Here is a 15,724-nt window from a genome sequence, read left to right on the forward strand (position 1 = left end):
GTTTAATCTCGAAAGATAAGTAGCTTTGTAAGTGTTTTATATGGTATGGATCACCCTAATGGTGGCGACTGTATTTGACTTACAAAATTATGAAACAATGGTAGAAGCTCATAAGATAGAATTGCCTTGACTCTCGCCTAAACGGGACAACACTGAATTCCAATCTTGATCGAATAGAAGGTTGCTAGAATGTTTAACATTTTAGATGAGCTGACAACTCTATTCAATGGATGGTAGCTTTGAGTCTCGCCTAAACAGGACACTGATATCAGTTTGTTGAACACCTTGGAAATTATTTAGGATTGTATGTTTTAGTATTTTCACTTGTCATTCCTACTTGCTATATGTTTAATAATTTCTGAATTGTGTATGAATTTATATTGAACCATGTTATTTTCTGTTTATTAAGTTGTAGTTTAATTTCGAATCTTCATTGTTGGTCTAACTTGGTTTGTTTATTTAATGAGATAAACCCTAATGGATTTTCACCATTAGACATACATAATAGTGTTAGATCTCGAAAGATAAATATTGTATATGCAACATCTAGCTGTTCATCAATTGATGACACCTTAGACTAGTATTTTTACAATATGAAACAAGAAGATTGTATAAATAAGATTACTTTGACTTTCGTTAATCGAAGCATCGTTGGATTCTTATTTATAAACGAAATTATCCTAATTCCTCTTAGCTTATTCATTTCAAATTAGCTCAATAACATATCATTGGATGAATGGTCTATAAATCATTTAATGTCATTCTATTTTCTTTTAAGAGATTAAATGACACTTTTAATTATATTCCTGAAATTCTATCCCAAAATGATATAAATCCTCAATCTTAGAAATCTCCTACTTGTATGGGCAAATCAGACTTAGAATTAAATTAGTAGTGGTGGTCCAAGATAGAATTACTCATTATATTTGGTATAAATTTAAGTCTTTGACTTTAATTTTAGATTCCAAACAGAAATTTTCTTATATTTCTAATTCCAGGATACAATACAGTTACACTTTCACAAGTGTTTAATATCCATCTTCTATCAATAGATTCAAACTGTATGTGAGTTTAGTATTCTGTGACCAGGATCTACTTGCACTATTCTAAGAACTCTTTGATGTTACTATACCTAAGTCATCAAAAAGACACAACCACTTTTTTAATCTATGGCTTTTGTATCTTGTTCATAGTGGTTTTGACAAGATCAATCTCTGCAAAGAGTTAATATGCCTATATCCACTGAAAGATGTTCATCTCATTCGTAGATGGATGTACATTTAGGGGTGGATATGAGTTTTTCATTGTATTCTTAAAAACGATCACTCTAGATTATACCTTATGCAAAGAAATTTCAAATGTTTGAAAAATTTCTTGAATTTCTAGCAATGGTTAAAACCATTAAGGTAAGTGGTTAAAGATCTTGCGAACTGATAGGGGTGGAAAAATAGTTAGTAGATATGCAGTTCAAAGATCATTAATTTGATTTTTGAATTATATCCAAACTTACCTCCCCAGAAATTTCGATTTGCATATTGATGATTAGTTACTAGTCGCTGCCTAAATCCTTCTATGGTAATACAATTTCAGAATGATGCAATGGTTGTATACTTAAAGTAAATCATTACCAGATTCATGGATGACCTAATCAAAATCTTAAGAAAAGCTAGAACTGTTAATTATGGTTTGCATGATTGTTAGCTATTCTAAGTGATTAGGGGTGGACCATCCCATAGTCAATAGATAAGAAAGTGTTTGTTTAAACAAATACTACTTTTCTAAGAAAATCACTAAGTCTGAAAATAAAGTAGCAAATAAAGGAGATATTTATTTCTTGATTCCAAAAGTGTTCTATCATCTTATTTGACATATGATGATCCCACTGCCTCTGTTGTCTTGTCACAACCGAAGAGATCAATACATAATTCACGGTACCTTGTCGTAGTGGGAGAGTTTCTAGGAACTCACCTTCTTATGACTTGGAAGACACTAGTGATTAAAATCCATTGTGAGTTTAAACAAGTAATGGATTGTCAAGATAAGAAACTAAGAAGAAAAGTCAATAGAACTATGGTTTAATCCATTCACATGGAGTAACCTAAACTTTCTATTACAAGGACATAAAAGGAAATTTCGTGTATAAGTCTATTCAATGGACTTAACAAAACTTCCTGTTCCTAGTATTATAGGTTTTAGTTTATCTAAACCTATGGCTTGTGGTATACCTGGTAATTACTTACTCTAATGCAAGCAACTTACTTTAGTAAGATGCTGAAGCATTTTCTTTCTAATGGCAATCTATAGAAGCTTCACAACTTCCTAGGCATAGATTTTATTTATCTAAGGAAAAGTCTCAACTATTCCAGAAAAGATAAAGCCATGAAAGAATTTCTTATATCAACAGTGAGAAGTCTCAGATATGCTTTAGTATGCCTTAGACCAGACACCTGCTGTTGAGTGGGAGTAATGAGTAGGTATCAGATTAAGAACATTGGAAGACAAACAAGTAAATCTTAAGATTAAGAAGAGGAACTATATGTTAGTCAATAAGGGTGTATTTTAAACTCTTAGACTATACCACATCAGATTTCGAGATTTGCCTTTGTGCTAGAAAATCTTTCTGATAAGATGGTGATTACTCTGGGGGTGGAATAGTGATTTTGGAGAAGTGTAAAAACCTATCGGAAGTCTCTAGGTCTACCAGAAAGGGACTGAATGTTAAAGTTGCAGGAAAGGTACTTATTTAGTCTAAGAAAAGTTCTATACATTTTTGGCACCATTCCAAATTGCCTAAACTACTTGTGTTATTTCCTGATTAACCAAAAGTAGTTGCCAAAGGTATAGAATCCAGTATCCCAAAAAGAGTAGACATATAGAGAGGAATTTCACATTATCAATAATTTTGTGATTAAGGAAGAGTAATGGTGGAGAAAAGGTTGTGTTTAATTCAACCTTTCTGATCCTATTACGAGGAGTTTACTACTACTACACTTGATTTGTATATCAAGGTGTTGAGATTATTTGAAATGCATTTTTTGTTTTATATTAGTGCAAGTGGGAGTTTGTTGGGTTTTATGCCCTAAATAAAACTCATTTCAATATAATCAGATTTACTTATTAATATAGATCAGAAATAACATTTAATGTTGCATGGTTCACATGATTTATTTCATGATTATATGTATATAATGTATGAATTCATCTGAAACCCTTTTCACATACTTGATCCTGTTTATTGTGTTGTCAACACTTTGGAAAGTAAACATGACTATGTGAATAAAGTTTCCTAGATTTATCAGACACAGGGTTTTACTGATATGATAATCTACAACAGAGTTTACTTGCATTTGGAGAAATGCTATGTTCTTTCCAGAGCATTGGTTAAAGTAAAGCTCAGGTTGGATGCACGGAGTATGCATCGGAAGGGACCGATATTGAACTTTGACTTAGATTTATTAAACTTACCGTAATATCTATTCAAGTCAATATCGCCTAGTTGATCCTAGATCAAACGATCTTAATCCTGTTATGATTAGGCTCAATCTCAAGAGGCTATTCGTGTTCTTTGATTTGTTAGTTAAGCCTACTTTTGGGTCAGGGTGATGCGTACATTTTGGGAACACGGTAGCGCAATTGAGTGGGGGCGCTAACATAAACATGGAATCTATAACTTCTATCTGGCGAATAGTAAGTAAAGGACGATCTCCTTCGAGCTTGACCAAATGAAAATAAATGGTGGAATACTCATTTCACATAAGCTGAAATATCATTTATACGGGGTTAAGTGTTTTAAGGATAAAATACATTGTAGGGTGTAACGGTAATCTAATGACTTTACAGTGTAGATCATTCATATAGAGGATCATTGATCAAATTAGGATTATAACAATGGATAACTAATGATGTGTCTATATGGTGGAACATATAGAGTATTCTATATACTGAGAGTGCAATTCTAAGTTCTATGCGTGGATTCAACGAAGAATTAATAAGTCAGTGAACTTAGGTTATAAATTCTTGATCTGCTTATTGGAAGCTCGGTTATATAGACCCAATGTCCCCCCACTAGTTGAGATAATATTGCTTGTAAGACTCATATAATTGGTTTTGATTAATCAATTATAATTCTCAAATTAGACTGTCTATTTGTGAATTTTTCACTAAGTAAGGGCGAAATTGTAAAGAAAGAGTTTTAGGGGCATATTTGTTAATTATGATACTTTGTATGGTTCAATTAATAAATATGATAAATGACAATATTATTTAATAATTATTTATAGTTATTAAATAATTAGAATTGGAATTTAAATGGTTGAATTTGAAAATTGGCGTTTTTGAGAAAATGAGATGCAGAAGTGATAAAACTGCAAAATTGCAAAAAGTGAGGCCCAAATCCATATTGTATAGGCTAGCCACTTTTATAGGATTTATCAACTGATATTTTCATTATTTTAATGCCAAATAATTCAAACCGAACCCTAGTGGAATGCTATAAATAGATAGTGAAGGCTTCAGGAAATTTACACTTAACTTTCTACTTTTTCCTTCAGAGAAAAACCTGAGCCTTCTCTCTCTATACCTAGCCGCCACCTTCTTCTCTCTCTTCTTCCTTGAAATTTCGAAACCACTTAGTGTTAGAGTAGTGCCCACACACAGCAAGTGATACCTCAATCATAGTGAGGAAGATCGTGAAGAAAGACTTTCAGCAAGAAGGAGTTTCAACACTAAAGAAGGAGAGAAAGAGATCCAGGTTCAGATCTTGATAATACTCTGCGACAGAAAGGATACAAGGGTTAGAGATCTGAACGGAAGGAGTCATATTATTCCGCTGCACCCAATATAAGGTTTCTAATACTTTATATGTGTTTATTTCATAATCGTTTTAGAAGTTCATATTTAGGGTGTTAATCAACATACTTGTGAGTAGATCTAAGATCCTGGTAAAATAATTTCCAACAAAATCATCATTTCACTTCTATGTGCTAGATAGAAGCTATAGATTCCATATCTATGTTTAGCGCTCTCATTAAATTGCATTACCATGTTCCCAAAATGTACGTATCACTCTAACCAAAAAGTAGGCTTAATTAACAAATCAAAGAATGTGTATAATACTCTTGAGATCGAACCTAACCATGTCAGGATTAAGATCATTTGATCTAGGATCAACTAGGTGATATTGAATTGAATAGATATTACGGTAAGTTTAACATATCTGATTCAAAGTTCAATATTGGTCCCTTCCGATGCATACTCCATGCATCCAACCCAAGCTTTACCTTAACCAATGCCCTGGAAAGGACATAGCACTTATCCAAGGTGCAAGTAAACTATGTTATAGATTATCATATCAGTTAAACCCTGTGTATAGATAAATCTAGGAATATATATTTAATCACATAATCTTGATTACTTTCCACTGTGTTGACGACACTATAAACAAGAATATAAATGTGATAAGGATTTGGATGAATTTATAAATCAAATAAGGAAATAAATAATAACATGAACCAAATGACACACAAATAAGTGATGAAAATACCTCTGTTTCTTTATTGATATTTAAAAGATAGAGATTACATTGAAATAGAGTTTTATTTAGGGCATAAAACCCAACAGCAAGCTGTCTCAATCCCTCAATTTATGTATTCTAAATATGTAATATATGTTCTTACCAATTATATATATTGTATGCAAAAGGGAAACCTCCTTTTAGGTATTTAGCCCTATAAATAGTGATCCATCCTCACTATAAAAGGGGTCGAAAGAATTACTTCAGAGAGATCTAAGAGAAAATACTCAGAGATTTTATTGTGAGTGCTTTGAGAGAGGAAACACTGTATTCTTTGTTCTCAAGTCAATATAATCTAAGGGGAGTAGGCTGTTACCGAACTAAAGGAGTCGAACCTCTTTAAAATCTTGTGTTCTTTATTGCTTACTGATTTTTACTCTATTTTAATTATATTTCTTATCGCTTATTAATTGACTCATTGTCGTTGGCTAAAAGCGAGGTCAACAGTATATATACATAAAGCCACTCATTCAATTTTTATTTTATTATCATTGTTATTATTATTTTATTATATATATATAACAATTTAAATAATAATAATAATTCAGTAACAATTAAATTCAAATTTTGGTTTGGAATTTATTAAGGATATGTAATATTTTAGTTAAATTAATTGAAACAAAATATCACCAAAGAAATCTTTTTTGTGTAGATTAATTTAATAAAAATATTAAGATAATTGTGTGTATGTGATTCATGAATTTATTAACTAACCCAAAGGTGAGTTAATATTTGGTTGAATTTCATGCATATTTATGGTGATAAATGTGTGACAAATATAAGGTATTTTGTGTGAATAATATGTTAGTTTAAAGATTGCATATTGTTTGACATAATTTATTGTCAATGTTTGATCACTACAATAAGAGTACCACTTACAATTAATATTACTTTCTAAAGACTTAATATTAATATTGTGTTTGGTATCTTGAGATGGAATTAACTATTATTTGAATTTATTATTTTATTTGGGTTCTTATATGAGCATGTTATTTATGTACTTGTATTGTTCCTTTTAGTTGTTGCTAGTGTATCTGGTAACCTTACTTCCGTATCAGTCCTTAATGGTAATAACTTTAAGGACTGGAAGGAGAACATTTTGATTGTTCTTGACTACATGGATCTTGACCTTACATTAAGGATAGATTGTCTTGCTCATCTTATGGATACCAGTACCTCCGAGCAAAGGATGATTTATGAAAAGTGAGACCGTTCAAACTGCATGAGTCTTATGATCATCAAGTGCGGCATACCTGAGGCTTTTAGGGGTGCAGTGTCCGAGGAGGTCACTGATGCCACAACTTTCCTTGCTGAAATTAAGAAACACTTGGCAAAAAGCGATAAGGCAAAAACAAGTACTCTTTTGAAGAAACTTATTTCCATGAGATTTAAGGGCAAGGAAAATATAATGGAGTACATTATGAAAATGTCTCACCTTACGTCCAAGTTAAAGGCACCAAAGCTTCAGCTTTCGGATGACTTGCTTGTACATTTAGTGCTTATATCTCTTCCTCCACAATTAAGTCAATTCAAGGTCAGTTACAACTGTCAAAGGGAGAAGTGGACTCTTAATGAGCTCATTTCATTTTGTCTTCAAGAGGAAGAAAGACTGAAGCAAGAGAAGACTGAAAGTGCTCATTTGACAAGCACCTCTAAGGATAAGGGCAAGAAAAGGAAGAATGATGTTGCTAAGGATAAAGGTCTTGCACATAAGAAACAAACTCATGCTAACAATGATGATGCTTGTTTCTTTTGCAACATGAATGGACACGTGAAGAAGAAATGTTCTAAGTACATTGCATGTCAAGAAAAGAAATGTACATTTCTTATTTTGGTCTGTTCTAAGGTAAATTTAGCTTTAGTACCAAGAAATACTTGGTGGTTAGATTTTTGTGCTACTACTAACATCAGTGTTTCAATGCAAGGTTGCCTGAGTTACCGAAAGCTAAGTGATGCTGAAAGAAGCATTTCTGTGGGAGACGACAAATCGGTGAATGTGGAAGTAATAGGGCATTTTAGGTTGTTGTTAAGTACTGGTTACTATTTGGACTTAATAGATACTTTTGTTATACCGTCATTTAGATAGAATTTAGTTTATGTTTCTTGTTTGGACAAATTGGGTTATTGTTGTTCATTTGGAAATAACTGTTTAACTTTATCTATTAATTCAAATACTGTTGAAATAGGTTCTCTTATGGTTTATGACAACTTATATTTGCTTGACACCTTTGCTTCTTATAATGAAACCTTGAATGTGGAATCACGTGGTACTAAGCGTAAAATGGATAATGAAAAATCAAGTTCCTTATGGCACAAACGGTTAGGTCACATCTCTAGAAATATAGTTGACCGACTTTTGTCTAATGGAATTTTAAATTCAGTTGATTTTTCAGACATTGATGTTTGCATTGAATGCATCAAAGGCAAACAGACCAAAACAAAGAAATTGGGTGCAAAAAGAGATATAGATGTCTTAGAGTTGATACATATAGATATTTATGGGCCATTTCCTACATCTTCTTGGAATGGTCACCAATATTTTGTATCATTCATAGATGATTATTCAAGATATGCATTCTTATTTCTACTTCATGAAAAGTCTCAAGTCTCGGACGTGTTCAAATCTTTTAAGAATGAAGTTGAGAATTAACTTAGCAAAAGAATAAAGAAAGTCAAGTCTGACCGTGGTGGTGAGTACTATGGTAGATATGACAGATTAGGTGAACAACGTCCAGGACCTTTTGTCAAATATCTAGAGGAGTGTGGAATTGTCCCACAGTACACTATGTCAGGATCGCCTAGCATGAATGGTATTTTCGAAAGACAAAATCATACTCTCAAAGATATGGTAAGGAGTATGATCAGTCATTCAGCCTTACCATAACACTCTAGGGAGAGGCACTTAAGACAACATCCTACATTTTAAATAGAGTACCAACTAAAACAGATGTAAAAATACCTTATGAGCTTTGGACGTGGCAAAAGCCTAGTCTTAAGCACTTTTACATTTGGGGATGTCCAATTGAGGTTAGGCCTTATAGGCCAAATGAAAAGAAGCTGGAACCCAAAACTGTGAGCAGCTACTTTATTGGATATTCTGAGAGATCTAGGAGTTTCAAGTTTTATGATCCCAAAGTAAGGAATATATTTGAAACGAGACCTATAAAGTTTTTTGAGGATATTGAGTTCGGGTGGGAGAAATACGGTTAAAGACTTTGTTTTTAAGGAGGATTTAGAATTAACCACTCCTCTTGAAGATGAGTTGATTCCTATTTCAATAGTTGCTTTTGACAATGTTCAGGATTCCATTCCTAATATTAATCAAGTTTTAGATCAAGAGCAACCAAACATGGTCAATCAAACCCCAGAGGTACAAACTCAATAATCTCAAGAACAAGTGCCTTTGCGATGATCCACTAGAGAAAGAAGAAATAGTATTAATCTAGATGAATACATAGTGTATCTTCAAGAACATGATGATGACATTGGAATGATGGAAGATGATCCAATCAACTTTCATCAAACCATAAAAAGTTCTAACTCTAAAAAGTGGAATGATGCTATGAATGAAGAGAATAAGTCTATGCAAGACAATAAAGTTTGGGAAGTTGTCCCATTACCAGAAGGTGTAAAACCAATTGGTTGTAATGGATATTTAAAACCAAGAGGGATGAAAATGGTAATGTGGTGAGGTTTAAGGCACGTCTTGTAGCAAAAGCCTATACTCATAAACAAGGCATTGATTATAAAGAGATTTTCTCTCTAGTTTCATCGAAGACTCTTTTAGAATAATAATGACACTTGTTGCTCACTTTGATCTTGAGTTACATCAAATGAATGTTAAAAGAACGTTTCTCAATGGCGACATTGATGAGACAATTGTTGGAATATATTTTACCAGGATCTAGATTTACTACCATGTATGTTCTTTAACATCCTAAATATGAATTTCTAAAATAATGTAAATAAACACATATAAAGTTTAGGAAACCTTACAGTGGGTGCAACAGAATATTAATGGCTCCTTCCACTCAGATCTCTAACCCTTGTATCCTGTCTGTAGCAGAGTATCACCAAGATCTGAGCCCGAATGTCCTTCTCTTGATTATGGATTCTTCACAGCCTTACACACTATGATTGAGATACCACTTGATGTGTGTGGGAACTCACTCTATCACTCAAGGTATGAAATTATGAAGAAGGAAAGAGAAGTGGCTGGTTCGAAATTAATAGAATAGAAGGCGCAGGAAAATTTGATTGAAGGTGAATTTTCATCATCTTTTAAGTGTGAGCCATCACTATCTATTTATAGGCAACCACTTAGGTTTAGGTTAGGACTTATTAGGCATTAAAATAATATAAAAATTAAGTGGAAATTACCACTCAAGTGGCCGACCAGTAATGGGGCCCACTTGGGAATTTTTCCATTTTTTACAATCTTTCCTTTATTTTCTCAAAAATGTCATTTTTCCAATTCTAACCAATTAAATGCAAAAACTAATTATTTAATAATTAAAATTAATTATCAAATAAAATTTCCATTTAATATATTTATTAATTAGAAATAATAAATTCTCTCAATTAATAAATAAGCCCTAGAATCTCTTTTCTTCACAATTAAGCTCTTGCTTAGAGAAAATTCATAAACTATACATAGTCTAATTTTAGAATTATAATTGATTAATTAAAATCAATTATCTGAGTCTTACAAGCAGTATGGTCTCAACTAGAATGGGGACCATGGCCCTATACAACCGAGCTTCCAATAAGCAGAACTAGTTTTTTTTTAAGTAAATTCCCTAACTTATTAATTCCTTATTGCATCCACTCATAGAACTTGGAATTGCACTCTCAATCATATAGAACGCTCTATATGTTCCACGATATAGATACGCTATAAACATTTAACCATCGTTCTAATCTCAATAATCAAAGATACTCTATAGATGATTTACACCAAGTAGGGATAAATTTACCGTTTCACCCCTCAATGTATTTTATCCTTAAAACACTTAGCTTCCTATAAATGATGTTTCAGTGAACTAAAATATAATCACTGATACAAGAGCTCTTCCATCTATCTCTATTAAGCCAAGCTCAAAGGAAATCATCGTTTCACTTCTATGTCCTGATAGAAGCTATAGGTTCCATATCTATGTTTAGCGCTCCCACTCAATTATACTATCATGTTCCCAAAATGTACGTATAACCCAGACTAGAAAGTAGGCTTAACTAACAAATCAAAGAACATGAATAGCACTCCTGAGATTGAACCTAAGCATGTCAGGATTAAGATCTTTTGATCTAAGATCAACAAGTGATATTGACTCAGAAAGATACAACGGTAAGTATTATAATATCTTTACCAAGATCAATATCGGTCCCTTCCAATGTATACTCCATACATCCGATACTGGTAAACTTTGCCAATGCCCTGGAAAGGACATAACACTTATCCAAGGTATAAGCATACCTATCGCTGATTATCATGCCAGTCTAAATCCAGTGAACTGACAAATCAGGGAATTAAACTTTTAAACATATAATCATGATTATATTCCACTGTGCTGACAACACTATGTTGGAAATATTTTACTAGGATCTAGATTTACTACCAAGTATGTTTTATTAACATCCTAATATGAATTCTAAAACAATGAAATAAACACATAAGAGTTTAAGAAACCTTACATTGGGTGCAGCGGAATATAATGACTCCTTCCATTCAGATATCTAGCCCTTGATTCCTTTCTGTAGCAGAGCATTATCAAGATCTGAATCTGGATCTCTTTCTCTCCTTCTTTGATGTTGATTTTCCACAGTCTTACATATTATGATTGAGGTACCACTTGATGTGTGTGGGCACTACTCTATCACTCAAGGGAATTTCGAAATTAGAAGAGAAGAAAAGAGAGAGGAAAGTGGCAGCTGAGGAATTCTCTCTGAAAAGAATGAGATGCAATTGTGTGTTGTTTCCTGAAGCCATTACTTTCTATTTATAGAATGCCCTATAGGTTTAGGTTAAAATTGTGTGGCATTAAAATAATGAAAAAATAAAATGGTAAAAGCCTATGCATAGTGGGCGGCCCATATAAGGAAATTGGGCCTCACTTTGCAACTTTCCCATTTTGTTATTTTTCATTCCCATTTTCTCAAAAAATGCCAATTTTCCAATTTAACCATTTAAATGCCAATTCTAATTATTTAATAACTTAAAAATAATTATTAAATAATATTGTCATTTAATATATTTATTAATTTAGACATATAAAGTATCTTAATTAATAAATAAACCTAGAATCTCTTTTCTTTACAATTTTGCTCTTGCTTAGTGAAAATTCATAAAGTAGACATAGTCTAACTTTAGAATTATAATTGATTAATCAAAATCAATTAACTGAGTCTTACAAGCAGTATGGTCTCAACTAGTATGGGGACCATGGGTCTATATAACCGAGCTTCCAATATGTCAAACCGAATTTACCAAGTAAATTCCCTAACTTATTAATTCCTTATTGAATCCACACTTAGAACTTGGAATTGCACTCTCAGTCATATAGAACGCTCTATATGTTCCATGATATAGACACGTTAGTTATCCATTGTTATAATCCTAATGTGATCAATGACCCTCTAATAGATGATCTACATTGAAAAGGCACTAAGTTACCATTACACCTTCAATGTATTTTATCCTTAAAACACTTAGCTCCGTATAAATGATATTTTAGCAAAATGAAATGAGATCTCCACCATTTATCTCTGTTTAGCCAAGCTCGAAGGATATCATTGTTTCACTTCTAAATTCCTATAGAAGTTATAGATTCTATATTTATGGTAGCGCTCCCACTCAATTATACTATCATGTTCCCAAAATGTACGTATCACCTTGATCCAAAAGTAGGCTTAACTAACAAATCAAAGAACATGTATAGTACTCTTGAGATCGAACCTAACCATATCAGGATTAAGATCATTTGATCTAGGATCAATAGGTGATATTGAATTGAATAGATATTACAGTAAATTTTAATATATCTAATCAAAGTTCAATATCGGTCCCTTCCGATGTATACTCCATACATCCGATGCTGGTAAACTTTGCCAATGTCCTGGAAAGGACATAACACTTTTCCAAGGTGTAAGAATACCTATCGCTGATTATACCATGTCAGTCTAAATCCAGTATTTTGACAAATCAGGGAATAAACTTTCAAACATATAATTAAGATTATATTCCATTGTGCTGACAATACTATAATCATTAACAAATTCATATGTTCTGGACATAAATAGAATTCATACATTATATATATAATCATGAAATAAATCATGTGAACCATGCAACATAAAATGTTATTTCTGATCTTTATTAATAAGTAAATCTGATTATATTGAAATGGGTTTTATTTAGGGCACAAAACCCAACACACTATAATCATGAACAAATACATATGTTCTGGACCTAATAGAATTTATACATTAAATATAATCATGAAATAAATCATGTGAACCATGCAGCATAAAATGATTTCTGATCTTTATTAATTAGTAAATCTGATTATATTGAAATGAGTTTTATTTAGGGCACAAAACCCAACAATAATTTATATGGAGCAACCAGAAAACTTTGTGTGTGGTGACCCAAAGAATATGGTTTATAAATTAAAAAAAATCCATCTATGGACTCAAGCAAACTTCCTGTCAATGGTACCACAAATTTCATCAAGTGGTTCTCTTATTTGGTTTTGAGATGAATGTTGTTGATGATTGTGTGCATCATAAGTTTAGTGGCAATAAGTGCATATTTTTGGTTCTATATGTCGATGACATATTGCTTGCCACTAATGGTATAGGCTTATTACACAAAACTAAGAGATTTCTATCTAAGCATTTTGAGATGAAAGATTTTAGTGACGCCTATTTTGTTTTAGGAATTCAAATATATCGAGACCGTTCTCGAGGTATTCTTGGATTATCACTAAAGAGCTATATCGATAAAGTACTCAAACGGTTTGGCATGCAAGATTGTAGACTAGGTGATACCCCTGTCGTTAAAGGAGATAAATTTTATCTTAAACAATGCCCTAAAGGAAGCTTGAAATTCAAGAAATGTAAAAGATTACCACGCTTCGGCTGTTAGGAGACTAATGTATGCTCAAGTTTGTACGCGTCTGGATATAACATACATTGTTGGAGTGTTAGGCAGATACTTAAGCAATCCAGGAACTGATCACTGGAAAGCAGCCAAAAATGTTATGAGATATTTGAAGAGAACAAGAGATTACATGCTCACATATAGGAGGTCATAACACTTTGAGATCATTGGATATTCTGACTCCAACTTTGCTGGATGCCAAGATAGTAGGAGATCCACTTCGAGCTACATATATATGTTAGATGGTGGAGCTATATCATGGAGGAGTGCAAAACAAACACTCATAGCTTTATCCACCATGGCAGCAGAATTTGTTGCGTGTTATGAGGCATCCAACCAGGCCTGGCCCTGGGCATAGGCGGGCTAGGCCTGTGCCTAGGGCCCATCCAGCCCAGGGGCCCAAATATTTTTTTTTCTCTTTTAAAATTATACATTTTTTTTACCGATTTTGAAAAATACCATATTTTTTCTAACATAAGGGCCCAAAAAAATTTTCTTTCCCTATGGCCCACTTTGTTTCAGGGCGGGCCCTGCATCCAACCATGGTATATGGTTGGGAAATTTTGTCACTGGGTTGCACATTGTGGATGGAATTGAAAGACCACTTAAGTTGTATTGTGACAATAAGTCAGTTGTATTGTATTCCAACAACAATAGGAGCTCGGCGAAGTCAAAACATATTGACATTAAGTTCCTTGTTGTAAAAGAAAGGGTACAGAGTGGACAGATTTGTATAGAACACTTAGGTACAAACTCCATGATTGTAGACCCTCTTACTAAGGGTTTGCCACCAAAGGTCTTTCATAAGCACACTGCTCGTATGGGTGTTTTAGATTATGAGAATATCTAGATTAAGTGGGAGTTTGTCTTTATTATCCTTAGTGTGTTTTATTTGTTTCATGAAACATATTTATTTGGATAGTTTTCTGATCGAAAATTATGTTACTAAGTTTATTTCACTTTGTACATTTAAGCTAAAGTTTTGATCTCCATAAAGTAAAGTAGGACCAATTGAAAATTGACATGAATAGATCACCATGCATGTAATTTTCATACCACATTATCTTGATTGATGTATGTCATTTGGCTATGTTGATATATGTGACCATTGATGGGTTTAGTTGTGATTGATACAACAAAAATTGCTTTGATCCTATGTTAATATAGTTAATGGACGAGATTGCATATTCCTATGGTTATGATGATAAAGTTATGAGCTCAATAAGGATAACACATTTATATTTATATATATACATATGTGACCCAGTAGGAGATTGTTAGAAATTTATTGGGGTTACAATTGAGTATATAAAATGTGTGTTTGGACCATCAAATAAATAAGTCAAATTTATGTGGTCTATTTTAGAATAAAGTTTATGATTTAAGGGCATAATTGTCATTATTTTAATATGTGGATATCATAAAGATAATTTCTAATTCGATGAGGGACTAAATCGAAAATAGTCAAAAAGGGTTAATGACTATTTTTTCAATTATTAATAATCAGGTATTGGTCCCCATTTTTGAATCGCTTCACATATTGTATTATTCTCCAGACTTTCTGAATTCCCATCATCAAGAAAAATAAGGCTTCAAAGGTTTTGATGCAAAATTAGAAGATCATACCCTTTTTCAAGCGATTCAATGGACTCTAGTACGCTTCCGCTAATCCTTAATTCTATGGGTTGATTCTCATAATTTAATTAGGTTTAAATTATGATTTACAGTGTTATAACAAATACTAGATACAATAGCGGCTATATTTGCAAGCCCAATCCTTAAAAATGAAAATAAAAAGACGACTAGAACAACACAAAAACAAAATGTAAAACAATAAATCAGATATAACCACTTAAAAAATATAAAAGAACCACACCCCTCAAAATTATTTTGCCAGTGAGCTCGTCAAATGTATTTATAGGAGAATCAGAATAAAAAAAACACAAAAACAGTCATAGAGAAGGAAGAAGAAATGTATTTATAGTCTCCGTCTT

This window comes from Cannabis sativa, chromosome 6, assembly GCF_029168945.1.
Source record: "Cannabis sativa cultivar Pink pepper isolate KNU-18-1 chromosome 6, ASM2916894v1, whole genome shotgun sequence".
Classification (NCBI taxonomy): domain Eukaryota; kingdom Viridiplantae; phylum Streptophyta; class Magnoliopsida; order Rosales; family Cannabaceae; genus Cannabis; species Cannabis sativa.